Genomic DNA, 9,139 nt, shown 5'->3' on the forward strand with positions numbered 1-9,139 from the left:
CAGATTCCTGTCTTTATTAGTGAGATGCCAGTATTTAACTATTAGGACTTACAGTATTTCAATATCTGCCTTGAAGCATCAGAAAGCCTGTAGCTGTCTTATTAACTCTTATGATAATTTGCCTCTGACACTCAGTCAATTTTTACTTTACCCACACAAATTACATATCTACATCTTCAGCAGTCTTCTGACACTCATTGAAAAGATTTCTGCAATACAACCTACAGGTTTAGAGTTTTTGTCATGTTCAAGTGGTCAACCTCAGCAGGGCACTCAGTGTATTATCACCAGCTCTGCCCAAACAATGAATGAGCATTTTTAGTCAAGGTTATCCCTTTTTGATTTTCTGATTATATGTCCATCAGTTTCTGCCTGTGTTTCTGATTGGTGGCTTACTGTTATGCTCTTTTGGCAGTGACCTCTCTCTCTAACCTTTTTAACTGTTAATAATTCAAACCATCAGCTGTTTCTGGTTTAATTCACAACTGAGAACTACATCTGTGTCTTGAAAACACAAACATACTAATATATAAATACTTTCTCCAGCCTGTATTATGCAGGATCTTGAGGAGAAATAAAACACAGATGTTAACTGGACTTTACCGAGGCGACTTAAAGCAAGCTGAATTTTTCTTAGAATTTATTTTGTTATTATGCAGAGTAATGGTACAGAGCTAATGCGAAACAGCTAGCATCTAACCAGAAGCGCAGAAATATATGGTGCTCCCTCACTTGCCAAGCCAGGAGAGAAGAAACGAGGAATTATGTTTTTAGAGACATGAGATGTCCTTTCCCCCGAAGCGTCACGTAAAGCGACGTCCGTTTTTGATGAAGGCGGCTGGTCACACGTTGAGCTGTCAGTCGGCTCTAACAGCTGTAGAGACTTTTGATGGAGTTTGTATCTACATACATGTGCACTGTTACTAATAAAGTCTCACAGTTATCAGTGCAGAGCAGCATGATTCTCTGTTACCTGTTTAACAAACACCTGTACATGAAAAATTAAATGGTTACTCATATGTCCTGCTCAAAGGCACAGGATCATTTCTACTGGCCCAATGCTGATATTATCTGCATTTACATTTGGTGATTCTGAATGTAAATTCGTTAATGAATAACCAAGAATATGAACATGGTGTCTTGGGATTTATTAGCCTAAACGTTTAAGGGAAATTGAAATGATGTAACTTTTATCAAAGGTGACGCTCAGTTTTTGGATTTCCGTTTATTTCCTCTACTGATATCCTTTAACACTACTACATACATTTTATGTGCATGTCACATGGCTCGTCATCGATCAATCGCTGCGTTCCATCATATCAATCTGACGCTTTTATTTTTTTTGCGCAGCAGCGCTTTCATTCACACTTTCATCAACTGATTTTACTCGCGGAGCCGCCGGCTGCTTTCATCAGATGCTTTGCTCACCTCATTAGATACTTGTCCGACTTCTTACGTGTTTACTATGTTTTATTGTTGTCTATTTGGACTAAACACATGAATAGAAATGATGATAAATTATGTAAAACATGTTTCTTGCAGACAGACACTCCAACTCTCTCTGACTTTAATTGTCTCCATAATAAAAGTTGATGGGAGAATTTTAAAAAAAAGATCGTTCTAATAAATAGCCTAAATAAAGTTGTACCGCTACCACTACAATGAAAGGGGCGTGACGGTCAGTAAAAGAAGGATAATAATATAAAGGCAACCGCTACCCACTAAAGGGGCGTGACGGTCAGTAAAAGAAGGATGCGCTGGTGTATCCTCGCTCCTCAGAAATAGATCCTCGATCCTCGATCCTCGGAGCGCAAATAAGAGCTTTGGGACGGCCTGCAAGATGGCGGAGTGGAACAACTTCCGGGTCAAGCAAGGAGCGAGGAGCGAGGAAATGACAAATAAGAGACTTGAGAAGCACCCATAGTGTTTTAAACAGCGCAGTTATGCTACATCTTACATGTACAGTGGAGTTACAATATACAGATATTATACAGTATATGGGAATATATTAAAAATAGAGGAGAGCATGCCCATGCCCGAGCATGTTTAACTCCCAAAGTCCGGTTTGTTTGACCAGTGTGATCACCCCGTGCCATGCCCAGGCACAGTACGCTGACTCCGGCACGGGATGTAGTGTGATCACTAACCATTTATGTTGTGTGCAGCGGTGTTCATGAGAGAGAGAGTGAACGAGCAAGACGAGGTGCTGAGTGAATATGTGCTTTGCATGCAGCTCTGCAATCAAATAAATAATAAAATAATAATTTTAAATAGGCCTAGTAAAATATCAATATGTGGCGGTCAGCGTTGGTACTGTGTTGGGTTGCCACAAGTAATCAGTGTATGGGACACACTGGAGTGATGACGTAAACGTGCTCCCGCTCGGATAGATAGGCCAGTGTGAGCGCAGGCCAGCGGGGGAGTGGGGAGTGGGGACAATCATGTTCGGGCATGGTACAAGGCAACCGGGCCTAGTGTGAGTACGCCCTTAGAGAATGGAGAGTGCAAATCTAAGGTTGTATGTACAGTAAACAGCATCTGTTAATTAGGTCAGTCTGCAGAGTATGACAATGTGTACACAGTTGGTTATAACCACAGCTGGTTATGTGTACAGTTACATTATTAAACAGTGTAGGGGTTCAGTCTGTGTAAAAATATTAATAGTGCAAATAACGTATGTGTTAAGGTACTGTGAGCAGTGCAGTATGAGCGCAAAGGTACTATTAGGTTGAGGGTAGAAGGGAAGAAGCTCTTCCTGAGCCTGCTTGCGAAAAAGCATAGGCTCCTGTATCGCCTGCCAGATGGGAAGAGTGTCAAAAGTCTTTTGCCAACTTTTCCTGTTATGCTTTTTAACATATTATGCTTTTTATCTCCTCCAAGTATAAGCCTGAAGAGGATTATGTGTTTGGTCGTGCTGTATCTATCCACAGCTAATTTTGCATATTACTGGACTAAACACTCTATAATATTTTTTTGTAACTCTTGTGGTTGCGGTGATTCACAATTTTTAAAAAACCTATTTCATTGACTGCTGTGTTATAAACCACCATTGACTACTGACTACTCAATCCTCTTAACAAGCTGCACTTTCTAACCTCATGACCTAAACATAAAACACTAAGACAAACACATTTTTGCAAACATTTTCCAAATATACCCCAAATTCGAATTTATAACTGACACACAGAAACTCCCATATTTACTGGGAGAAATGCCCATGAGTCATGCCCTTATGCCATGAAATGAGGACAACCAGTGGAAACTAATGATAAATAATTGTACTGATTTTCAAATATCTATTATTTTGATTGTTTGATATTTAAAATATTGTTTTGTTTTTAATTTTCACATTTGATATTGATTGTTTTAGTTGTTTTTGTTTTTTTGTATTAATTAATTAATTTGTTTTTGCCTATTAATATACACACACATACACACACACTCACACGTTTACGGTTTTATCTATTTTATTTTAATGTTTAATGTATTAATATAATACACACACACACACACGTTACTGTTTAATTTATTTAGTTTATTGTAATTTTTAATATATTTTTATATTTTACACACACACACACATGCTTACTGTTTTATTTATTTACTTTTATTTTTAATATATTGTTTTACAGAATTTTTATATTTTATATATTTTTTATTATTATTACTTTATTTCTTTATTAACACACACAAACACAACTTTTACTGTTTTATTTACTTATTTAACGAAATTAATTGTTCTTATGTAATTTAAATGTAGCTTTGACAATATTGTTGTTATACATTCATGCCAATAAAGCTGATTTGAATTGAATTGGTAGGGGCCGCAAGTGATCAGCAACTGCTTCAGTCTTGTTTCCGCTAAGGACAACGTACATGGCAGCCACGTTAGTGTTGGTGGATTCCTTGGATGGCATTTTCACTTTGAAATCAACATTTTACATCGTTTGAAAGGACAAAATCAAGTTACCATCATCAGGTAACCTGGTAACAATAGTCAGGTGAACTTTGTTGTCATGATAACAATCATCAGATGACCTTGGCCATCAATGGTAACCTTCATCATCATGGTAACAATACTAAACATCTAGTTAAAGTGAAACTGTGGCTGTTTGGTTAGCTTTAGGCACCAAAAGTACTTGGTAAGATTTAGGAAGAGATCATGGTTTGGTTTAAAATAAGTATGTTAGTCTGATAAGTTATATACATAAGTTAAGTTAATTTTTATACATGACTTAAACCTGCAGTGTAGAACTTTTGTTTCCTCTTCTGACAGTGAGAGTAATTACACTGTCAACACGTGCTTGTGACATATAGTCTATGCCATACTGAGTTGCCGCTGTCGCTACGCTTGCTTTACCCTCCAGCTCTGGCAGACCAATCATTGCTGGTTTGCATTACTACCAGTTTGCGATTGCCACAGACACCCGAGTTAAATTAACCAATTGGGCCTATTATTGCGGAAGAAGTTAGATGACGTACTATAAAGAGTGACAACGTACACGTAAGGAGGGGGTGGGGTGGATATATATGTCAAGTAAACCAAGGTTCAAGTCCCATGTAAAAGAAGGTCAAAGTTGACATATTCAAAGTTTTAAGTTAAATGTTTCTTAAGGTCTGGTACACATGTTGCTGGACTGGTACTTGTCCCCGCTCATAAATGTTGTTTTGGGGAATTGTCGAATATGTCAAGTGACAAATGACATACGTTTTGTCATTTTGGTATGAGGACATAATAATATATTTAGTAATTCCTACTAAAGTATGAACAAGCCAATCCAGCACAAGCTAGATTGCTAATGCTTTGTTTGCAGTGTCAGGTTTTCAAAATCATGACATTAAAGTTACATTTTAATGAACATAATTTATTTCACTGTCACTCATTAATGACAATTATTCTGGATTGTTTTGGAAATGTATGTTACATGCATAGACAGTACATTCCTATTAGTCCTCCAACATTCACCTCTATTAAGTGTGAGCACTTATTTTAGCACTGTTTAGGTCAGATACTGTATGTACATTTGATACCCACACTGATGAAAAATATTTTAAGAAGTGAAAAATGAATCATGTATGTCCCGAATGGCAAGAGAAAACAATAAGTCCATCAAAATCATATTGAGAAACAGGGTCCCAAAAGTCCTCTCCAGTATGCTTTTCATTCTGAAATATGTTTGGCTGGATTGCACTCATCAGAAAAAAGGACAATGACTTCGGTTCCACCATCTGTCCTGCTCGATTTGTGTGATTATTGGCACAGAGCAAGCTTCTAAAGGACATGGAGAGAACTGGGAGGGCCTAATTATCTTTTCCACTACTGTTTATCTGTTTATAAAAAACCTGGAAATGAAACTTAACATTTAATTCCAAATCAGGGACTCACCTAAATTACAATAAATAAATCTAGATGTAATCCTTCTCCACATTCACCTCTGCTACAAAATCAACCTTAATTCTGGAAACTACACTACTAGACACCCATTTCCAGGAAAAACTAAAATAACATACCCAAAATGAATCAGTAAGAACTCCTCAACCATTAGGCCTATATGCATAATTCTGGTCTCCTTTAATAGGTCAGAAGCTAAGGAATATGAATCAAGTAAATGAACCTATTTGTTTTTCTATTAAAGAGTAAGTGGAGATGCATTAAAGGAAACTCTGACATTTTCATCCTTGCCTGGTATAACTATCTATATTTTAATAGCAATATCACCATCAAAACCATCATCCAACTCATCACAATGCAACTGTATATCTTCTAATACAACTGGAATAAAACTGTAACTGTAAATTTGATGAAAAGAAACTAAGATACAACAGTTAGTACACAATTTTTCAAAAATATACCAGGTGAATGTTTTGGCCATATTTACTGTTTACAAATTCACTTTATTGGGTGTTTTCTTCAAAAAACTATTTCTGTCCATACAACCACCTTCCAAAATATTGAAATATTGATAAAAACAGTGAATATTGATCTGTATTCCGGTGACCAAAAGCACTCCTGCTGAACAGAACATCCTATAGGGCTGTAAGGGCTCTTTCTCTTCGTCTTGAGCAGACGAATCGTTTGATATATTGGATGTCTGTGTTGAGTTGGCCAGTAGATGACGATAAAGACCGTTCGTTCCAAAGCAACACTTCTTCTGTCCTTCATTTTGACGAGAGAAACGACACCTAAGAGCTCAGCTATTGCGCAATACCAAGAGGGCAGCCCATAGCGATCTTTATACACACAGAAAACTGTTTTTGGACTGAAATCAGCGAAAATGGCAAATGTAAGTCAACGGTTGTAATTGTAAATGTATATTGGTGCGTGTGTGTTGTTATTATCATCTGGCTAATAACTGAGTTTTGTGATTTGAGTGTTAAACAGCTGAAGCTGAGCTTTCTTTCGAGTGGTCAGACTGCAGTGCAGGATGAGATGAGAGATATCTGGAAGGCAGTAACTGCAGCCATGTACAGTGATTACAGAGCGATTTATGTTGTGATATAAGTTAATTTAGTTGCTTGGTGTTTGATGTGGATATAAATGGTTGGTTTGAGCTTTTAGCTGAGCCTCCTAGCTTCACAGAGCATGTATAGGGTGACAAAATACTAGGATTGTCCATGTATTTGATCTCATTGCTGCTTTTCAATACTCGAGAAAAGTACCAGTCCAGGCTGTTTAACCTTCTCTTCACTGCATCACAAATCTACCCACCAAGAGTACCCTTCAAAATCTAAAAACCATTTCCCAACATGCTTCCCTTTCACCTGTACCTAGTACCTCACCATGGAGGTGTCAGTAAACCTAAAGAAGCTAAAGATAGAATCACTTGAAGTCATTGAACATATTCAAGGCTTAAGAAATTGATTGTTTCTTTAAATGTATTTTCTACTTTGATAACTAAAGTTACTAAAAGCAGATATTACTAGGGCTGGGTATCGAGTTCAATACTTTTTAGGCACCGATCGAATTGCCTCATTACCATCGAGTATCAAAAAATGTCTTATCGTTCGGTACCAAATTTCGATAAGGTTCTTGTTAACATCAATGAGCCAGTAAGCATGCAGCAAGCTTGATGTGCCCAGATCTAAAAGTGATTGTAATTGGCTTTGGTGATGTAAACACTAGTTCACATTGGTTACGCACAGAGTTGTGGCTCCTAGATGTAAAAGACGTGGAGAAGATCAAAAGTGTGGCTACATTGCACCAGGATTGATGCAACAGCGCACGATGCAATATTTGCGACGTAAGATAATTGCTGCCAAGACCGGCAACACGACAAACCTGGTGAAGCCCTTGACTGTGCATGGAATAAACTTAAGAGCAGAAAGTTGCTCCGTCTTTGACTGCAAGAAGACAGAGCCGGTGCAGTCATCGTCTCAGCGCTCTACTGCCACCGAGCTTGCTTCAACATGCCCACTGTACCAACAGTGTTGGGCAGTAGCGTCGCTACAAGTAGGGTCGTTACTAGTTTAATTACATTTCTCAGTAGCGTGACGCTAGCGTTGCTGTTTCCTGAATCAAATCAAATCAAAGCTGTTTCATTGACCGAGTAGTGTCCACACACGTTACATTTTCCCAAGCATTTCTGAAGGATCAGTAAGTGACGCCACCGCCACACACGGACCTGTATGTGTTGGGAAGAAAGACGCGCGCAATTGAGTGTACTTTCTAATGTGATAGTTATAGTAACACCTCTTGTGAGAAGGATCAGGGTCCAGCCTGGACAGCTCTTCCTCTAGTGAGGAGGAAACTTTGATATGTAGTGGCAGAAACTTATTTACATGAGATGAGATGAGAGATTTCTCTCTCTCTCTCTTTCTCTTAGTCCTATTTCCATGAATGTTTAGGTTGTTTAGGTTGCAATATTGCCAGAGCAAAAATTCACATATAAACAATAAAAAATATATAATTAATAAACAATGAAATTACATTATAAAAACTATAGAAAGAAGAATAAAAACAACAAAAACACAATATAGGCCTATGTTACATTGAAAATATGTCTTGCTGTTTGACAAGCAGTAGAATTTTTCAAAGGAACAATTATTAAAATAACAAACAATATTAATGATAATAATGTGATAATTAAGTTACTTTATACAAACAACAATGGTTCTCAGTTTGTCGAGAATAAAATTGGTATCGACAAAAGTATCATTCAGGAACCGGTATCAAAGTCGAGGTATCGATATCGATATCAAAAATCGTGAACAATACCCAGCCCTAGATATTACCTTACTCAAGGATGTTTTGGGGTTTTTATATAGAATAGCTGACATGACCTGACACCATACTTTCTGGAAGATAGAAAGCATGGTGCATATGCCAATAATGTATGTATTGCCCAGAATTACACATGAACTATTATTTATTATTTATGATGCCTCGCCCCAAATTACAGTACATAATAAAACTGTTACATACTTTATCAACATTCATTGCACTTAAGTTCTGAGGTTCTTCACACTGGCTTCCTGTCAGAATTTCAAAATACTGCTGTTGGTTTACAGAGTACTGAATGGTTTAGGGCCAAAATGCATTTCTGATCTTCTACTATGTTATGAACCATCCAGACCTCTCAGGTCGTCTGGGACAAGTCTTCTTATTGTCCCCAGAGTTAAAACTAAACAAGGAGAAGCAGCGTTCAGTTTTTATGAACCATATAACTGAAACAAACTCACAGAAGACTTTTCTTTTTATCTGCTGCCTTTTATTAAATCAAATGTGAGGCTTTTGATTAATATATTACACTGTACTGTAACTTTTACACCTGTTTTATCTTGCTTTTATTTTCTATTTAACTCTTTTTAATTGTATTTAAATGTATTTTTATATTGCTATATTATATTCACGTTACCATCGGTATTTTACTCTATTTTATTGTCTTCTAAGCATGCTTTATGTTGACACAGAAGCACTTAAGGAAAACCGTCTTGAATATGGAAACCGAGATATACTAAGTAGTGGTAAAGGAAGTATTGAGATCCTATACTTTAGTAAAAGTACCAATACAACAGATTGAGCACATTTTAACAACTGCTAATGATTATTTTAATTATGGATGAATCTACTAATAATTTTCTTGAGTAATCAATTCGATTTATTGCTTGGTCTGTGGTAAATATAATCTTGTCTTTAACT

The sequence above is a fragment of the Micropterus dolomieu genome, linkage group LG13, assembly GCF_021292245.1.
Source record: "Micropterus dolomieu isolate WLL.071019.BEF.003 ecotype Adirondacks linkage group LG13, ASM2129224v1, whole genome shotgun sequence".
Lineage (NCBI taxonomy): Eukaryota > Metazoa > Chordata > Actinopteri > Centrarchiformes > Centrarchidae > Micropterus > Micropterus dolomieu.